This window comes from Argopecten irradians, chromosome 16, assembly GCF_041381155.1.
Source record: "Argopecten irradians isolate NY chromosome 16, Ai_NY, whole genome shotgun sequence".
Lineage (NCBI taxonomy): Eukaryota > Metazoa > Mollusca > Bivalvia > Pectinida > Pectinidae > Argopecten > Argopecten irradians.
The window spans coordinates 17,804,791-17,824,739 of record NC_091149.1 but is presented as its reverse complement, the minus strand read 5'-3'; the positions used below and the strand labels follow the sequence as shown (position 1 = coordinate 17,824,739).

Here is a 19,949-nt window from a genome sequence, read left to right as displayed (position 1 = left end):
ATCGGGCGATGCGAGCTGACATATCCGAATAAAAGCCTGTCTGAGAGAGGACTCATGAAAAAACTTCCATGAGTGAAGGTAGAGGATCTCAGGACGTGAATGTAACGTCTCGGGCCTAGGCTTGCGCAGGAGAATGATTCTGGGTGGGAAAACCAGAGAACATCCACCACAAACGACAAGAGCTCCGGAAACCAGTGTTGTCTCGGACACAGTGGCGCTATCGGAAGGAGGGACAATGATGCTTTCGATATGTAGAACCCTGTCCACCAGGTTGAATGACGGGGATACATAAGCATGCATTGACGGGACTGCATAAGCATGCAATTCCTACCAATTCAGAGATAGTGCGTCCACAGCCCAAGCCATTTGGTTTGGCACTGAGAGACAAAGGTTGGCAACTGGTTATTCAGGAAAGTGGCAAAAAGGTTTATGTGAGGCATTTTCCAAGCATGACAAATGACCTCGAAGATCGAAGGATTTAGCTGCCGTTCTGTTAGAACCGGCCAGTGGCGCCTGGAGAGATTATCCGCCAGATCATTCAACCTTCCTGGAAGATGCTTGTCTAAAATAGTCAACTGCATTTCCTGACAGATGGGAAGAATACGGAAATACGGATAGCGAGGGCACAAAGGACGTGATATCGTATCTCTCTTTCTCTCTATATACGCGACATCTATAGAGTTGTTCGTAGTCACACAAACCCCCCTTGTAATGCAGAATCTTCTGTTAAGCATGCAGAGCAAACAGAAAAGCCATCATCTCCAGCATGTCGTTGTGCTCTGTCAAGGTAAGCCAACAACCTTCACATGAACGCATCCGTGAACATGGTCATGGTTTAAATTGCCTTTCAGAGTACACCACCGAAAAATCCCATGCGTTGATATAACACAAAACACTGAAACCAACGAATATGGACGTTGGACCAGCCGAGATGAAAGTAAGAGGCATTTTCGAATTTTTCCAAAGGTGGAAGGACAATACCCTGAATTGTGTTGAAACGGTTTCTGAAGACAAAGTCCTGGAAGGGTACATCTCGGAGTCTTGAAGGAATGAAGTCGACTTTGATCAAACGTTTCAGGACCAGACGGGTGTTCCGCTCCATAGAATAGATGTGAACATGTCTTCCCCGTAGTGCAGAAATCCCGTAAAAACTAGCAGCTTCTGATGGGACGCTCCCAACTTCTTGTGGATAAGAAACATTCTTGAATAGAAGCCGGATGTATATTCTACCATAGGTACCTTCTCGACCGCACCCTTTTAAAGCGTGGTCCTTACTTCCTCCTGAATGGCAAGTGCCGTTTTACTTAAACGGAACTGGGAGATAGGAGTTGATCGAAAACTGAATTAAAGTGGATTCATCACTATTAACCCATGAAAAAAGACAACTGGCAACATTTCTCATATGTCTTAGGCAAATAGAATGATTTTATCTAAATAGATAGAAAATTTCCTTAAACGGAACTCGGAACTGGTTCCGAGTTCCGTTTTAATTAAACGGAACTGGGAAATGGAAGTCGATCGAAAACTAAATTAAAGCAGATTAGCCACTAGTAACCCATGAAAAATGACAACAGGCAACATTATTCATATGTCTTAGGCATATTGAATGACTTTATCTAAAATGATAGAAAATTTCCTTAAACGGAACTCGGAACTGGTTCCGAGTTCCGTTTTACTTAAACGGAACTGGGAGATAGGAGTTGATCGAAAACTGAATTAAAGTAGATTCATCACTAGTAACCCATGAAAAAAGACAACTGGCAACATTTCTCATATGTCTTAGGCATATAGAATGATTTTATCCAAAATGATAGAAAATTTCATTAAACGGAACTCGGAACTGGTTCCGAGTTCCGTTTTACTTAAACGGAACTGGGAAATAAGAGTTGATCGAAACCTAAATTAAAGTGGATTCCTCACTTGTAACCGACGAAAAAAGACAACAGGCAACATTGTTCATATGTCTTAGGCATATTGAATGATTTTATCTAAAATGATGGAAAATTTCCTTAAACGGAACTCGGAACTGGTTCCGAGTTCCGTTTTACTTAAACGGAACTGGGAAATAGGACTACTAAAAAAAACGAAAAAGAAACACATGGCTTTGTTTACATTTTGACGCAATATTACGTGTATATTGTTGTTTTTCATAGAATTTTGGAAAAATCTAAACAATATATACATGTTTTATAATTATATATGATTCAAACAATTTTTAAATTAACAATTGTATAAAGAAACGGAAAAATATCCCGACCGGGTTAAAAATGATGGGTGTCAAATGTAAACATTACCTCTGTGCCTATGTTCGTCCTACGATCGAGTCTTTGGGGTGGACGGGCGTGAGACCCTCTGATAGAGGTCAGTTATTAACATATCCTCTTGTCTTTGTTCTTTGAGAATTTAATCATGTGTATTATAAAACATGCACCGCTAGTAATCCACTTTAAATAAAATCATCTCTGAAATTTACTTTGTTTGTCATGTTTATTTTACACTAAAATATCGAACTTTTTTCATCGCGGATGAATAATTCTATCTTACGTGAAGAGTCATCATTCTCTGTTCAATTGAGTAAGCTCCCTCCAACTTTTGGCCGACTTTTATTGAATAATTACGTCACTTTCAAATGACGATTTCATTGCATAAAATATAAATACAAATTCGTGTGAGTGTAAATATAGGGATTGGATTTCGTTTTTTTGTTAACCATGCTTGTATGGAGCAATTCCTCTAAGAATATATTCAATATGGGGAGCTACTTTTTTGTCTGTATGATGTGCAGTATAACTTGGCTTAATGTACCATTCTAGTGGTTTTTTCAAGGCATTATTTTTCCGAATCAATACGCAACGTCTCTATTGTGACGTCACGATAACGTCGGGAATTTTTTTCATCATTGGTATGCAAAAAAGTATTGGTCAATCAGAAAGCCAGATTTGGTTTGAAAACAAAGAAACATTAACTATACTGAAAGTCTGATTGTAACTCATGACGTCCGTCCATCGTATATAACTTGTATAGTAATTATAGTGGCAAAATTTTGTTTGTTTGATTTTTGGCCCATTGACAACTAAGTTCATTTTTGGGCCAAACTACAAGGCAGGCATTAATACCAGGATATAAATAATGACTGTATCTAAACGATCAGATAAGATAACGGCAACTAAAACACAAATTGTAAATGTTCATTAATAAAAAACGAGTTGAGTGAGATAAAATAAGTTTAAATAAAACACATGAGAAAACTCATGCATAATGTTGATGAAACGATGAAATATTGAGTTAATGATACATGTAAGACGAGAGAACGTTCATATTTTATTTAAAATGCCGATCTCTTTGAGATAGTTGACAATACGATTGTGAGCGAACTAATATATTAGATAGTACAAAAAAAACAAACAAAGGGAAGTCACATTTAAGTGCTTAGAATAAGTGGGTTTGCATTGAGCAATTTACGTATGAGTTTATTTTATATTATGTTCTGAATCGTTGTGCGCTAATATATGTTCCTTATTTTAATAAACCTGATATATAATCCCATTCAGAGTCTATAAAAGTAATTTAAACGTTACTATAATACCTTAAATCACTATTCAATAGGCGGTTGGTACAGACATGTGTAGAAATTCCATGGTCCTGTATTTTGTAAGTTATTAAAGTAACCAGTATATGAGAACAGGTGTGTTCAAACATAGCGTAACCTTTTATAATTAGATGAGAAAGCAGTTGTATTCATAAGCGGCCGTTGATCATAGTCAGGTGCATTCACACGGAGATCATCCGATAATGTTCATTTCCGTTGACGTTCAAATGATTAAAGCTTTTGAGTTTTTATTATTTTAACGTCCTATTAACAGCCAGGGCCATGTAAGGACGTGCCAGGTTTGTTGGTTGAGGGAAAGCCGGAGTACCCGGAGAAAAACCACCGACCAGCGGTCAGTACCTGGCAACTGCCCCATATGGGATTCGAACCCGCATCCCAGATGTGGTATGCCTTGTGGTAACATGTCGAGACATCTTAACCACTCGGCCATCGCGGCCCCCATGATGATGAAAGCGCCTTATGTAAGTTTTCTATGTATGTCAAATAACGCTCAGTGATGTTTTGTAGGATAAAACGATATACTTAATGTTATCATACATCGACTGTGAAACAAGCTATATAACTTATACAAATCACTTTCAATGATTCAAATATTTGCGCGTGAGGGGCTCTGAGAGCGGGAGAAAACCTGAGCAACCGGAGAAAATCTATGCGATCTGGTAGGTGACCCCTGACCTTTTCACGTCCGTGTCCCTTACTAGGTGAGAGCAACTACGTCGCCCTATCATATTGTGATCCCCTATTATATTGCGATCATGATGCTTTAAAGCTGTCACCATATGAGTGGAAAAGGACCTCGATAACAATATACACACTACTCCGGGTATATCAATATTTTATTACTATCATCTAGCCGGTTCTATATTTTTACAGGTGTTCTGTATCAGTAACTAGCTGACGACGCTAGAACGGGATTAACGATTTATGGTATTAGTACGTTAACCTGCGGGACAAAGAAAAGAAAATTAACGCTGTTTTATAATGTATTATAATCTTCTATTGTAACAGTTGTTAATGTAGAACTGCATTGGTTAGTTCCTTTAGGTATACTTGGAATCCAAGCCCTGTTCAGTATGCCAGGAGAATGGAACGAGTCACCTATAGCAGAGGAAACCAGAGAAACTGATAATAATCGTTAGGGAAACGACAGCGGAACCAACATATATTGAAAACAGTATTAATGATATGTTTGTGTTTTATTGTCTTTGGAGTGCAATTAGATTTGCTTCCAATGAAAGTGATTTCTGCTAAAGGATAGAGAACAGTGAAGCCCTTAGATCCGCTTAAAACGCCATCATCCAAGCTGAATCATACAGAAGCAGTCACGGTCACGAACAAGATTTTATGGCCATCATTTGATATGTAAGTAATGAAATTGATGTAGTTTTATTTCTTTATATAACATCGTGAAGGAGATTGTAAATTTTGGCCAGAATACCAGGCAATGATAAAGTTATATGTGCCGTAATTGTTATACTTTCGAATCAACAAGAGGATTTAATATGTTATTTACCATAAACAATTACCAACATTTTGATAATTTTGACCAAGTGTTCAGTACTTATGTGTAGGTTTTAATTTTATACAAATACAAATAAGAAGCTGAAATTATTTTTAGGCTAAGTAATCGAATTTAATATCCACGATACTAATGTACTAATACTAAAACCAGGCCTATAGTGATCTGAGTGCATGTAATATATTTTTGACATTTTATCATATTAACTGCTACAATTTGAATTCGAGATGAGTTGCCAGTGTGCTTAATTTCTGACAAGATAAATCGAGTCACATCCTAAACCGGACAATTAAAATGTCATAAAAAGCACTGGTAATCTATTACGATATCGCTACTGATTATCAAGTGTTGTTACGATAACTTATATTTATATATGCACACAATACCTGCTGTATGAACTGCATTGCATAGATTGAAAGTATTTTTTTCATCGATACGTAATAGTATCAATACCTGATGGGATTCATCTCATAATGTTCGCCAAGTATACAGATTATACAATTAAATATAAGTTATAAGAACATCGAGGTTTTAGAACGTTTAGTGATTTCAACAGTTTATCAAGAATCGCATTTTAGTTATCGTTCATTTAAGTTATATGTACCGTCTTTTTCCAATCTGATTGACCCTACTCGAATGAGGATTGACAATTTCCCAAAAGGCGTCATGTTGGGAACGTACTTCTGACAAATACATTCTCTACCTTCGGCTCGTCAATTCATAACGCCATTTTCCATATATTTTATATATTATAATACAAAATTTGTGTTGTTATTTTTAGGCGAGATGACTACGTTAGGCGAAACTAACTTTGACAGCTTTTTCAACTATTTCGTTCCCGGTTAGGGGTTCTGGGCTGGCAGGGCAATTTCTTGGCCATTTACAATGGGATGCTGTCAGATCCTCATATCCAAACGTAGTGATAATACAGGGTTGTATTTTAATCAGGATTAGTTATTTTCCTCTATCACGAATGGAAGATGAGCTGCATTCCCAAAGTTGCCAAACATTTCGAGGAATCACGGTACTTTAAAAAGCATATGTTTTAATTTTACAAGCACCCAAAAAGAGGCTCTAATATGATTTTGGCAGTACTGCCAATATATTACTTTTGCATCTTATAGTGCTGTGAAATGTTACATGCTCGATGTTTTCGACCCACGAAAATTCTGTACCGGGGGGCCGAGGAGTGGATAGTTCTATCTACATAATTTACATATGAAAGAGTTATTTTCTCACATTGCTTGTCGAGTTACTTGCACGAAAGGTGAGGCAGCCATTTTGTTACAAATCTTAACTTCTTAAATAATTGATCGATTTTAAAAATAGAACGCCATTCGAAAAAGCTCATCGAAGTTTTTTGTTTATATTGATAAATATAAACAAGAAATCTTAGGTAAAACGGTTTGAAATGCAAATTAAACAAATGAAAAGGTAAATAAATCCGGCAAATCAATCGAAATAGAAGAAAAATGACGTCAACTTTGGCTGATATGACGTCATTTGATTGTTTTTTTCAATTGTGACGTCACAGCTATGTAAGATAGATTTATCTTACATAGCTGTCTTTCATGGGACAACTCTATCTTACATGGCTAGCTATGTGAGAAAGAACGTTGTTCTTCCATACTTCATAGGGATATTCCTTGGTTGCTAGGGAAAAGGTATCTCCATCTTACACAGGGGGTGTCTTGCTAGACAATCACATGACGACACCAATACATGCGGCGTAACTGCGGCGGGCATTGTAAATGACGTCATCAATTCTGACGCAAAACGACGTTCCTGCTATAATGGCGCGATTAAATAGTTGCAACCAAGTGGAATTTCGTCACTTTACTACTAAGTAGGGGAGAAAGAGAATCAAACATGGGTCTGTGAAGTAGACAGGGATATTTCAACCCTCGTGAAAGATTTTGGCCGTCAACCTTCGGCATACCTCGGGTTGACCGGCCAAAATCTTTCACTCGGGTTGAGATATCCCTGTCCACTCCACAGACCCATGTAAGATTCTATTATTCCATTTTATATTGATATCCCACTGAAACATACCACAAATACAGAAACTCTATTAAAGAGGATATAATTATCAGACCAACCCGTAGATTCACATACCAAAATAACTGTATGACAAGGACTGTTTTAAATTCAGCAAAACGAATTGCAATTTCAGCGGAAACCTATCGCATCGCATACCATTGAAGCCTGTGAATTCCACGAGATGGTTACCTATTTACTCATATTTGGTTGGGATTATTAGCTTTAATTGTAATGTTTGTAGATTTAGAATACTTAACATTATTGCACTAGTCATTATCCAGGCGGTAATTGTCATAAAATATAGACATAGTGGTATTTATTACGACTAAAATTGTATGTGTATTGCGCATGCCTATGGAGGTTGTTGCTGACTGCCCGCCATATTGGAATAAAGTGTAAAACATGTGCGCCGTGTTTGTTCCAAAAGTATAATATGATGAAGCCTACACCCGGACATTTCATTAACGTCCTTCTGTCTGGACGGCATTCAATGTTTAGCTGTGTGTGGATGTCTGTATGTGTTGGAGGTTTTGATATATTTGGTAAGAGTTCCTTTTAAACCCCCCTCTAGTTGTTTATGACAAAACAATTTTTTGGTGAGATAACAGATGAATTCTCCGTTTCATTCAATCTCAAATGTACTCATTAAACAAAAAACACTCCATATTTATCATTGTATTAATTAAGCAGGATTAATTTTAAAGCCATAGTTTTGTACAGAATTTTTTGCCATTAGTTCGCCAACTGACCCAGTGGTGTAGTGGTTAAGACGATAGACTTCAGAGCCGATGGTAAGTGTCAAGTATGTGGGTTAAAATATCGCCGAGAGTAAGGTTACAGAAATCAAAAAGATTATATCCGCTTGTTCTAACTTTCATATCACCTAACAAAGCAATATGTATGAGTGTTGTATAGATGCGCCAAAGGAAAGAAGGTACAAGACAATTGTAAACAAATAAGTTTTAAATATTGTTTTTTTCTGGATTTTTAAACTTTGGTTTTCTCATTTTTACCCCCAAAATGCCATGTCCCAATTTTAATTGGTATCCCTTAAAAACAACCCTTTTCAGACACTTGACTAAAGCATTAAATTATTTTTGGAAGGGGGTTCAAAAGGAACTCTCTCCATATATTTGTGTCTCCTTGTGAATGCGGAGCTCGTGCCCTTTTTATGGTTATATCACCTAGATTTATGTATAACACGGTTTCATAGCAAATTATGCTAACTAAGCTGTTTAGTCTATTCGAATGTGCCGTGCAGCCGTCCGTGACCATTCTATACGTTCAACAGTCAATTATGCAACAGAGCGTGACTTTCTAACACGTTTTGTTTCTGTTATACATTAGACATACCATCCGCTGGATTAACAGACAGATGTATTGATCTCAATTGGCTTTCAGGCTATTCACCAGGTAACGCGGGTTGAATGACTATGCACAACCAAAAAAATCATTGAATGGAATTGCACCAAAGACACACCGGTTAATTGATAACATGTTAGCATACGTGTAATGCAGGTGTTTTTTCTTTCGCCTACAGGGAAGTTATTGTGGCCAAAATTACTTAAACTGTATCACTATGCAGTCGTTTATATGTCCAAATAAACATTCGAAGATTAAATAATTTAATTTGTTAAAAAATTCTGCAAGAATTATCCTATTAAATTAAAATTTAAAAAAAAAACACGGATCGGTTCGTCTTTATTTTTAGATTGCACAGAGTCTACAAAGTCGGAATTACCAAAAGCTGTAATACATATCTCTATCATCTAAGCGGATGCGAGAGTGAGCTATGAATGTGAATTCTAGCAAGGATCGTCTCAAAATGAAATTGGTTCTCACTGCATTTTAAATTACTGTTCCTCATCGGTTGTCTACCAGCAGCGTGCTACTATCAAAGATTTTTATTGCTCATTCGATTAGGCATGTGCTCCATAATTATAAGATACTTGAATGGAAATTAGTGTAATTAAATAATCTAAAATGAGAACATAAAAACAAAGAACGAATTGATTTTTATAACTATAGGAATAGTACACGATTTGTACATTGTAATTCTATTTTGTATCCCTGAAGGCTTATATCATGACTACATTGATTATTATCTAATATATATAGTAAACATACATGTCCTTGAATGTTTGTATGTTTGTGGGGCCGCGGTGACCGAGTGGTTAAGATGTCTTGAGATATTACCACAAGCCCACCACCTCTGGGTCATGAGTTCGATTCCCATCAGGTACTGATTGCTGGTCGGTGTTTTTTCTCCGCGTACTCCGGCTTTCCTCCACCAATAAACCGGATACCTCCTTACATGACCCTGACTGTTAATAGGACGTTAAACTAATAAAACCCTTTGTTTGTTTAATTAAACTAACGTCCTATTAAAAGCAATGGTCGTGTGCGTTGAGATAATGAAGTGTGTGGTGGCGCGTGTTTTGGGAGACTGCGGTATATTAATACCATACATAAGGGTTAAGATGATAAAAATGATGATTTTCACCGCCGTCACAAATAAACTACAATAAATAATTGAAAAAATAATATTAACGAAGTATTCTTAAAATATCGTATATGAAGTCATAATGATAAAAACATATTCAACGGGTACATAAGTAACCTTTTCAGAAATATAGTATAATATTGGTACTTAGCTTTTCTCTACACAGACGATAAACAAATAAAGTCAAGCATGTAAGTTCCGGATATCCAATAAGATGCGCAAGTGTTCTATTCAGAAATCGTTTCTTCTTCACCGACGAAGTCATTATGATCATGTAAACAGTGGCTGTTTCTATTTGCATAAATCGCACAAAGTATTGAGTTTTTATTTATATAGATACAGTACTCGGTTATATATACACCTTGTCCAAATCTATTTGATAACATAATAAACCGCCACATTAAATCTTAGGCAGTGATCTGTTCAATGCGCGCGTATGTTTTACACGACAGGCAGTGATTCGTGAAGTTGATTTTATTGCAGCAGTTTCATTAAAATGTGCAATAAAAAAAAATATTCTAAAATCTATGTGACGACATCAACAAAATCACAAGTATGTGCTCTCAACGGAAAGTTCGTCTGTCATTTGCTACAATTTATGTGTCGAAAATTTTAAAATGGCCCCATAAACTTCGTCTCATCGAAGTTTTACTGTACATCAATCTATCAAGTAGCGGGTAAATTGTGCAAGTTAATGCTATATTTTTTGTCAGCCTTTTTATAGGCATCAATCAAATCTTTACTTTAATCTTAAATCCTTATTCTCAAAGAGTTTCATAGAGGATCGAACAGCATCTCATATTACATCACGTACTGATGTCTTCTCAAATTAACCAATCAAATTACAACTTCAATTTTCTTAACGATGACTAAACAATTTGTAAGGCGCTGTCAGAATTATTTTCCTATTTGTAGTCAAATTGCTCAAAGATCATAGGTCATACATACATGCATATGTATGTTGTGACGAAATGTTGATTTCAGATGTATATAGGTGGAGAAAATACGTGTGAATTTATGCGTTGTGTACATATCATAAGCTATCATATACTAAAAATGGACAATTTGCAAAAACAAAAGGGCCCGCGGGGCCTCTATGACTCACCTGGTTGTTATAACAAGTAACTTAGAGGTACGTGAACCTCGCTAGAGTCCAAACAGCCTAGCATTTGTTTGGTGCTCATCTTAGGTCATTGATATACATTTTTTTCTAATAATATTGTTTTAAGAAATTTTTAATTTTATGTTAAAGAACGGTAGTTGGTCTTTGTGACATAATTTACACTAACAAAGCATGTCGGCTTTTCTCATCTACCTGGAAAAAGTATAATAATTATCTTGTTTTTAAAGACGCGTTCGTTTAAAGCTACAAAATGTCTATATAGATGTTATCTGCAAGGCATTGCAATAAATAATTACAATGAGAACGACCTAGTTGGTGTAAGAAAATCCAATAAATGAATTTCCTGCGCGAGGTGTAGTGGCAAAAGTAATAATGAGGCAGTAACCAACACCCTTATCGTGTTAACGGTTCATAAGATATCGAACAATGGGTCTAATTCATCAGGATTATGTGCTCTGTTCATAAATTAATGTATTTGAACTAAATCTTGATGTATCACAAAGACAACTAACTATTGACAAAATAATGTTTGTTACTCATTTAAGGACTTAAACACTGAGTGTACAACGTGTGTGTGTGTGTGTGTGTGTGTGTGTGTGTGTGTGTGTGTGTGTGTGTGTGTGTGTGTGTGTGTGTGATGGTCATGAGAACATATATGGTTTTGTGTGGAGGTTGTGATATGTTCCTGTAGTGTCTCTTTGTGCAAGCGGATTTCCTCCTACTTGATAGTACTTTCTACCAGAGATATAAACAACACACTCTACTCGGTCACATTATACGAACAATCGGTAAACGATTTATCTTACTCCCTTATGCTGAAGTTTGTAGGGGAAGAAACTACCTCTATAGAGGACGGTGTATCACGGCCAGTGAACATAGAGTTGACACAAGAGTAATGGCCTATGGACCTAATAACAGTCAGGGCATATAAGGATGTGTCAAGTTTGTTGGTGGAGGAAAGCAGGAATACCCGAAGTAAAACCACCGACCAGCGGTCAATACCTGGCACCCCCCCCCCCACACACACACATTGGATTCGAACTCGCGACCCAGATCGGGAGAGCTTGTGGTAATATGTCGGGACCCCAGAAAATGGTCTAACGTAAAACGGTGACACGAGAGACGTCAGATACTGTAGAGGGCAAGAGTTCCACTATACAAAAAGACACAACACGAATATACCACATTCTCCAAAAACACACACGCACTTCATACAAATATTTATAAGATACCAATTTAGTAGCCTTTAAAGATGCTCCACCACCGACAGAGCCTAAATGATATTCGTCATTGTAACAATAAATGGTGTATGATCGTTTATATATATGTCTAATTTACATAAAAAATAATATGAAATAATCTATTTTGCCTTTGGTACATGCGCAATCAGTACTTCATTCCATATAGGATATAGTGCCACGAATTTTTTCGGGATGCAATTAAAGGGACAATTCAGTCTAAGAGTACATTAAAACTTGCACATATTTTGGAAACAAGCCAGTTCTAATGGAAATCATATTAGTTGGTTTTACTGTGATATATCAGAAAAGCCTACTGTAGTGAAATGTATGTGAAATGTTCAATCGCAATTACACGTAACCTTGTATGCCGAACCCTGACCCTTGCCTGTGTAGTAAATACATTTTTGTCTAGAACTACTCAAATCACTCTTTCAGTTGTGTTAATATTATTAGATGCGTGTTTTTGTCTAAAAATAATTTCATCAACTCCTCAGTGGTTATGTATTGCATTTGTTTAACATGCGTGACTTTGACTCGGGTAAGGGTACAGCGTACATGTTGTACATGCTTAATCGTATTGATCAACGATTTGGAATTTCAATGGTATTAATCAAAATACTTAACAATGTTGTGGAATTTGTCACTATTTGTTGTCATATGTTTCATAAGGAATGTAAAACAATACATTTATGTCATATTTTGCTTCTGGTAATGTAACAAATTAGCCTCACTGAATTGTCCCTTTAATCATTTTTTTATATATTTTTAACTTAAGTCAAATTAGATGCTCAAATTTTTCAATGGTGGTAATGGTGTAAAGTAAGTCACTTTGTGTAACTGAAGAAAAATACTAAATCGTCTGCTCCTGTTTTTGATAGTGAAAAATATCATTTGTCAGCAGTTGAGCAATGTTTGGCAAATTATGGGAAACTTCAGAATGTTCGTGTTGAGAGTTGAGACTCTAGCTAGGAGGAGTCTGTTTGATTAATTAACGTCCTATTAACAGCCAGGGTCATGTAAGGACGGCCTCCCATATATAACGTCATATTAACAGTCAGGGTCATGTAAGGACGGTCCTCCATGTATAACGTCCTATTAACTGCCAGGGTCATGTAAGGACGGCCTCCCATGTATAACGTTATATTAACAGCCAGGGTCATGTAAGGACGGCCTCCCATGTATAACGTTATATTAACAGCCAGGGTCATGTAAGGACGGCCTCCCATGTATAACGTTATATTAACAGCCAGGGTCATGTAAGGACGGCCTCCCATGTATAACGTTATATTAACAGCCAGGGTCATGTAAGGACGGCCTCCCATGTATAACGTTATATTAACAGCCAGGGTCATGTAAGGACGGCCTCCCATGTATAACGTCTATTAACAGCCAGGGTCATGTAAGGACGGCCTCCCATGTATAACGTTATATTAACAGCCAGGGTCATGTAAGGACGGCCTCCCATGTATAACGTTATATTAACAGCCAGGGTCATGTAAGGACGGCCTCCCATGTATAACGTTATATTAACAGCCAGGGTCATGTAAGGACGGCCTCCCATGTATAACGTTATATTAACAGCCAGGGTCATGTAAGGACGGCCTCCCATGTATAACGTTATATTAACAGCTAGGGTCATGTAAGGACGGTCTCCCATGTATGACGTTTATAGCGTGTATTTAGTGTGAGCTGCGTGATAATTTTGGACCTATAGTGACCCTGACCGATAAGTGCCATTTTTGTTGACAGTGTTGAGGGGTAAGTTAATATCATTTAAATATATTGCTTTATGAAATATAACATACATGCATGTGACATTTTTGCTCATGTGTATTAGATACGATAACAAATAGACTTCAATATCATTTAAATATATTGCTTTATGAAATATAACATACATGCATGTGACATTTTTGCTCATGTGTATTAGATACGATAACAAATAGACTTCATTTTTGCCTATTTGGCATTTTACAAAATAAGGTCAATGTGACCCGTTTTTGACAGTAAGTGATATGTTACTATTTGTTTTATTTTCGACATAACAATACATAATAAATCATCAAAAGCATTCAAAAACCTCATTTGGTTCCAACAAGACTAGATCAAACATAAATTTGACCCTGCTGTTTATAACCCCCACACAAGGGACTGCGACCTGAGCTAAAGCATATGCCATATTATAAGACTCTTTCATACATGGATATGAAGGATAGGGATATTCTACCCGAGGGTCACAAAATGTTGTAAAACTCTAGTTTTATTGAAATTTTACTACTGCGACTTCGGACCATTATGAAATGAATTCGAAAAAAATGTGACTGCAAATGATTCCTCCAGTAATGATAACTGGGTGATATTTTCAACGCAAATTCTGTTATTTGTATTTTTAATGAAAATACAGCATAATTTCTGAAAAATAAATGTTAAAATTCTAGCGGGAAAGTAGTAATTTTGTTGACGCTGTGACGTCACCAGGCTTTATTGCTTGGGAAGCCATGCTATACAGCTTCGGGCGGTATTCAGAGTGTATTGCCCTAGACCAGCCATTGTTACACGTGTAAGTATAAGAGAGTATGATATCCTAACTACCGAGTAGCTGTACACAAAACAATAATATGGAGTTCGGTCATAGCCGCCAGGGGGCTTTAATAATACTCCTCCTTTGCCCGGTTTATAGCACTGTCTTAATGAAGCATGCTTTTGGGAGACTGCAGTATGTTGGTGCTGTGTCTTCTTGTATAGTGGAAGTCATTCCCTTCTAACAGTTCTATATCCCTGAAGCATGCTGCTGACGACACCAAGCACCATACCCTCCTGGTCAGAATATACCGACAAAGGACAAACCTGTCGTCCCACTCCCATTTTATAGACTATGGTGTCTATCAGCAAAGGGACAGAACCCAAAATTGTCCTCATAAGGGCGAATACTCACCTAGTAACATATATTAAAGAAGAAGAGAAATGATAATTTATTATCCGAAATTAAGTCGCCATTTTTATCTTGCAATACGGTCAACAGGGACAATTATATCGCCCTATCTACTGGGCCCATGCACAAGTGCAACCCTGAACACTACGTATCTGATATTGTCGTATTTTAAGTGATTAAACAACATTGTCGTGAACCGCGGATTCGATGACGTCACCGATGTGTGCAGACGCGGTCACGTGGCGCCCGTGAATCGGTATTTCTTATTCTTATATTATCGTGATTAAACTCATTATTTATAATGTATATATATTTTAGGCTCATTGTTATAATTGTATGTATATCTATCCTGGAATGGCATAAAAATAAATAAATAGCATAACTCATTATTTACAGCTACAATAAGTATGTAGAATGTGTTCGTCATGAATTATAACTAAGCGTGTTATTATATCGTAATCTCTCATAGCACAATCTTCCAAACACGCAACGCAGTTCAATTAGGAGTCCTTAATTGACCTTTTCTGTAATTTGATCGTTTAGCCTTATCAACCGACTATCCAACTAATTAATATAAAAGCAGTTATTGCACTTGATCTCAGAGTAATGTATATAACGTACATGGATAGTTAAACTAGAAATGCTTATCAAAATGTACCCGATATAGCTGAAAATGAAAATCAGACACATGGCGTTGAATTGCATTATTATAGTTAATCATATTCCTATCGCGACTCCGATGATCCAAAGGCATTTAAACATTCCGAATAGACGAAAACCTCACATAAAAACCGTAATTATTTTATTAGCCCTGTACTTCCATAATCACACCTAATATAAACAAAAAAATTAATTCATCAAGGGTAAAACTGGCACGTTTAATGTGTACAGATGGAATGGTGATTAAACATGGAAAACAGCTTTAATTTTACAATCATTCATTCAACGGTACAACTTACTGATTTTTCCTTACTGTAGGTCTCACTTCCCTGTCTTCTAAGTAACAGACATTCATATACCTTAAATACTCTTGCAGTTAATAGACGCTAATCTAAAAAATCAAGCTAAGTTTTACTTCAATAAGATATTGATATGGAAGTGACTGTGCTATATTAAATGCTCGTTACTTATTGCCATCGCTTGGTGATTTTGTGCTTCAGTGAGATAAAACTATAAAAGGCCAACTGTTCCACTATGACAAGGGAGACAGCGCGAATATACCATAGCCTCGCAATATACACATCTCTGCAACACTCGTTTCACACACGGAAAGCAGTCCTTCTGAGATCCTGTCTGTTAATAGAACATAATAGGAAGGTAATCAAATAAACTAAATCAAACAAAATTTCTTATGTTTTATGCGGTTTTTTTCTTCTGAAGACACCAATATGTTTATTATTACTGGTGTTTGTGTTCGCTTAATTGTGCGCCTTAATTTGTTAATGTCTACCTATTACCGCTCTACGCCCCAACACAATATAGTCTGTGTGTATGTCAGGCTATTGTGTTCATTGATAGTTAAATTAAATATTCTCATCTGGTAACGATCCCTTGTGTTGTAATTCATTAATTTTCAACCTTTATAACACTTTTCAAAATTGGAAGACCGCTTCCTTTACGTCTCTGTTTACCGGCTGCGTGCTTTTTTCGTTACCCGACTTTTTCAATGAGCATTTCTGCTGTAACCTGTCATTCTTTCAATACTCAAGAAGACACAACACAAATATACCACAGTCCCCCAAAACACGCATCACGCATTTCATACACGAAAAACAATACATGCATGGGAGGCCGTCCTTACATGACCCTGGTTATTATTGGGGAGTTATTTAAATCAAACAAACACACAAGCAAGCAAATCCTTCAATAATCATTCTTCTATTGTCTACTGTGATTGTTACTGCGCATGCTTAGCACGAAGCATTGAGAGATTGGGGCTCTCTTTCCAAATCGTCCTTTATCAGTATACGGAACTGGATTGGTAGTGTTTGCGTCAGTATAAGAAGGCCAAGATTTTCACTGTTGCAAGAAGACACAAAACTAATATAATAGAATACGTCCTTTGTTGTTTGTCTGTTTGGTTAAATAGAGGTTACACAACGAGTGGCTGTTGGATATGGAATTTATTCCACACGAGTGAGTTATTTTTTAAAAGTTACAAAAGACACGAGCTTTAGCGAGTGTCTTTTGTAACTTTTAAAAAATAACTCACGAGTGTGGAATAAATTCCATATCCAACAACTACGAGTCGTGTGACCTGTTTCTACCACAATTATATCCGCTTTTAGCCGATAGAAATACGACGAGGATAAGTACGCAATCCAACAGCAGTTTGGGCGTCAAGCGGCGATCACAGCATAGCATGACGTCACTCGATTATTGATGACGTTGACAAATGATGACACGACACTCAGAAAGACGTAGTTCGGTCAAAGTTCACCGTGTCAGCCAATCAGAATGCGTACAGGGTTTATACCACGTGTGGTATAAACAAATTGTTAATCAACAGCTGCATCGTTTATTTGATACCCTGAGAGTTGAATAACACTGACTATTGTGGTAGAATGTCCTATAAACAGCCAGGGTCATGTAAAGATGACCTCCCATGTATGTGGTGTGGAGCGTGTGTGAAGTGCGTGGTGCGCGTTTTGGGAGACTGTGGTATGTTCGTGTTGTATTTTCTTGTAAAGTGGAATTTTTGCCCCTTTTATAGTGCTACATCACTGAATCACACTGCCGATGACACCAAGCAACACACCCCACCCTGTCATATTATACTGACAACGGGCAAACCAGCCGTCCCACTCCCGGTATGCTGAATGCTAAGCAGGAATAGAAATAAACTTTGCTGTTTATAGGACGTTGACCATAACATATAAAACCAAACTGCTTTTAATCGGGAGTTTACTATTGTAGAGGTGTTTAATATCACAGGGAGAACATTTTGAGATCTCTTCTTTGATAGAAATTCAAGAGGAAAAATGATCGCGAATTTGTCAATTTCTAATATCACTAAGATATACAGATTATTTAGCTATATATAGGGGTTAAATATTGTATCTGAAAAATAAATAAAAATTAAATTATAGAAAAAATATGCATATTGTCTTGCTTATTTTGCATCTATTATATGCACTTACGGACACTAAAGTTAGCGGTAATTTACCAGCGAATTCAACGCAATTTTATCTAAAAAAGGATATTATACAGTATCACCTGCTTATGTCCACCGTTTGTGTGTTTTATTGGTCAAAGGTGTGCATCTTATTTTACATAGAAAGACGATTGAATGTTTTATTGGACAAAAGTGTGCATCTTATTTAACATAGAAAGACGATTGAATGTTTTATTTGTCAAAAGTGTGCATCTTATATGGCATAGAAAGACGATTTAATTTATTTGTCACAAATGTGAATTCTACTTGGCATAGAAAGACGAATATACATTGATCACAAGTGTGCATCTTATTTGGCATAGAAAGACGGCTGAATGTTTTATAAAAGTCACAAGTGGACATCCTACTTGTCATAGAAAGACGATTTTACTACATTTCCAATGAACTGTAATCGATCAATGACTGTTCTGGAGGTAGGGCGTTAGAATTGTGACTGCTATTACTATTTCATGATCGTAAAAGGCGACCAAATTTAGATTGTTTTCTCTTATCGTCTTACCATCTAACTTTCTAACGTCTTCCCCGACACCATCTCACTTTTGGCCTTCTGTTGATCACTCACCCCTGTCAGTGAGGTAGGCTGAACTATAACCGATCGATGACATACTGTAAGTATATATAGTCACAGATACTAATGTGTTTACCTGTCACGTTACGGTGTAAACAATCATACACGGTGAACACGTGTTCGCCGTATATAGCATTTCATGACGAAATCCATAAGATATTAATGCATTAGGATTTTGTATATTTCCCGGACGTTTGCTACATGAATGTGCTAATTGCTATATAAAGATAGCTACCGTCCTTATGTAGTCCTGGCTATAAAGAGGACATACATATAATGAACCAAAACATATTTAGATGTATTAACATAGATCATACGGCAAATATTGACAAATGATGAAGTTTGTCGCATGATTAAAGGTATGTTGAATCATTATCTCATTTGCAAATCCGATCCCGTGTGTCTTTTGTAAAACCTCTTAATCTCCTGGTATTACCTCTAATGCTATACACTCAACGTTGTATACTGTGGTTTTCAATTGATAAGTAGACTGTTTGTACAAGCGGATTTTTAATAAAGTTTATATTTATTTAGTCAGTGGGCAGACAAAATGAGCACTTGGACACCTACTTGAGTAATCCCATGTCTGGGATTTCAATTGTGAGATACATTAACGTGACAATGAAAGCCAGTGTGGCCGAGAAGTATACACATCTCTCACTTAGACTTACTTAGATATGAAGATATATGCATACGTATACTGCATAGATTTGATATCTATCATGAAGTTCATATCTGCGTGTTGAAATACATAATGGTTTTGAGACCACTCGAGACAACCATTTCGTTTTACGCTAGTTATATGGAACTTGAGTGTACTTGAGCGACATGCCACATGGGGTGTGGGATATTACAATTCAAAATTTTAAAAAAGCAACAAAGACAAAAGATACTGTACATTTAATCATTGTTTTCTTTGACATTTTTTCGAATGCAGAACTTATTGTAAGAACATTATAAATGATTATCGGTTATCAATACAATATATTGCCTTTTATACTCAAGTTGAAATGGTTATGTTTTGATAAAACATTTTTACAAATTAATGTAATAATAATGTTTCGCAGCCAACGAAAACACGCAACACGCACTTTATACACACACCACACCGCATACATGGAAGGCCGTCCTTACATGACACTGTTTTCTAAAAGGACGTTAATTTAATCAAATAAACAAACAATATTGATGTCTTCTTATTTTCAACCATAACCCCATATAAATAGATAGTCTGTTTA

General features: G+C 36.6%; 1 protein-coding gene across 1 annotated transcript in view; it reads left to right on the top strand.

The window, feature by feature from the left end:
• The window catches only part of LOC138310473 (uncharacterized), an 86,564-nt gene that overhangs the window by 62,032 nt on the left and 4,583 nt on the right, over positions 1-19,949 (top strand). The gene's annotated exons all lie outside the window — the stretch shown is intronic.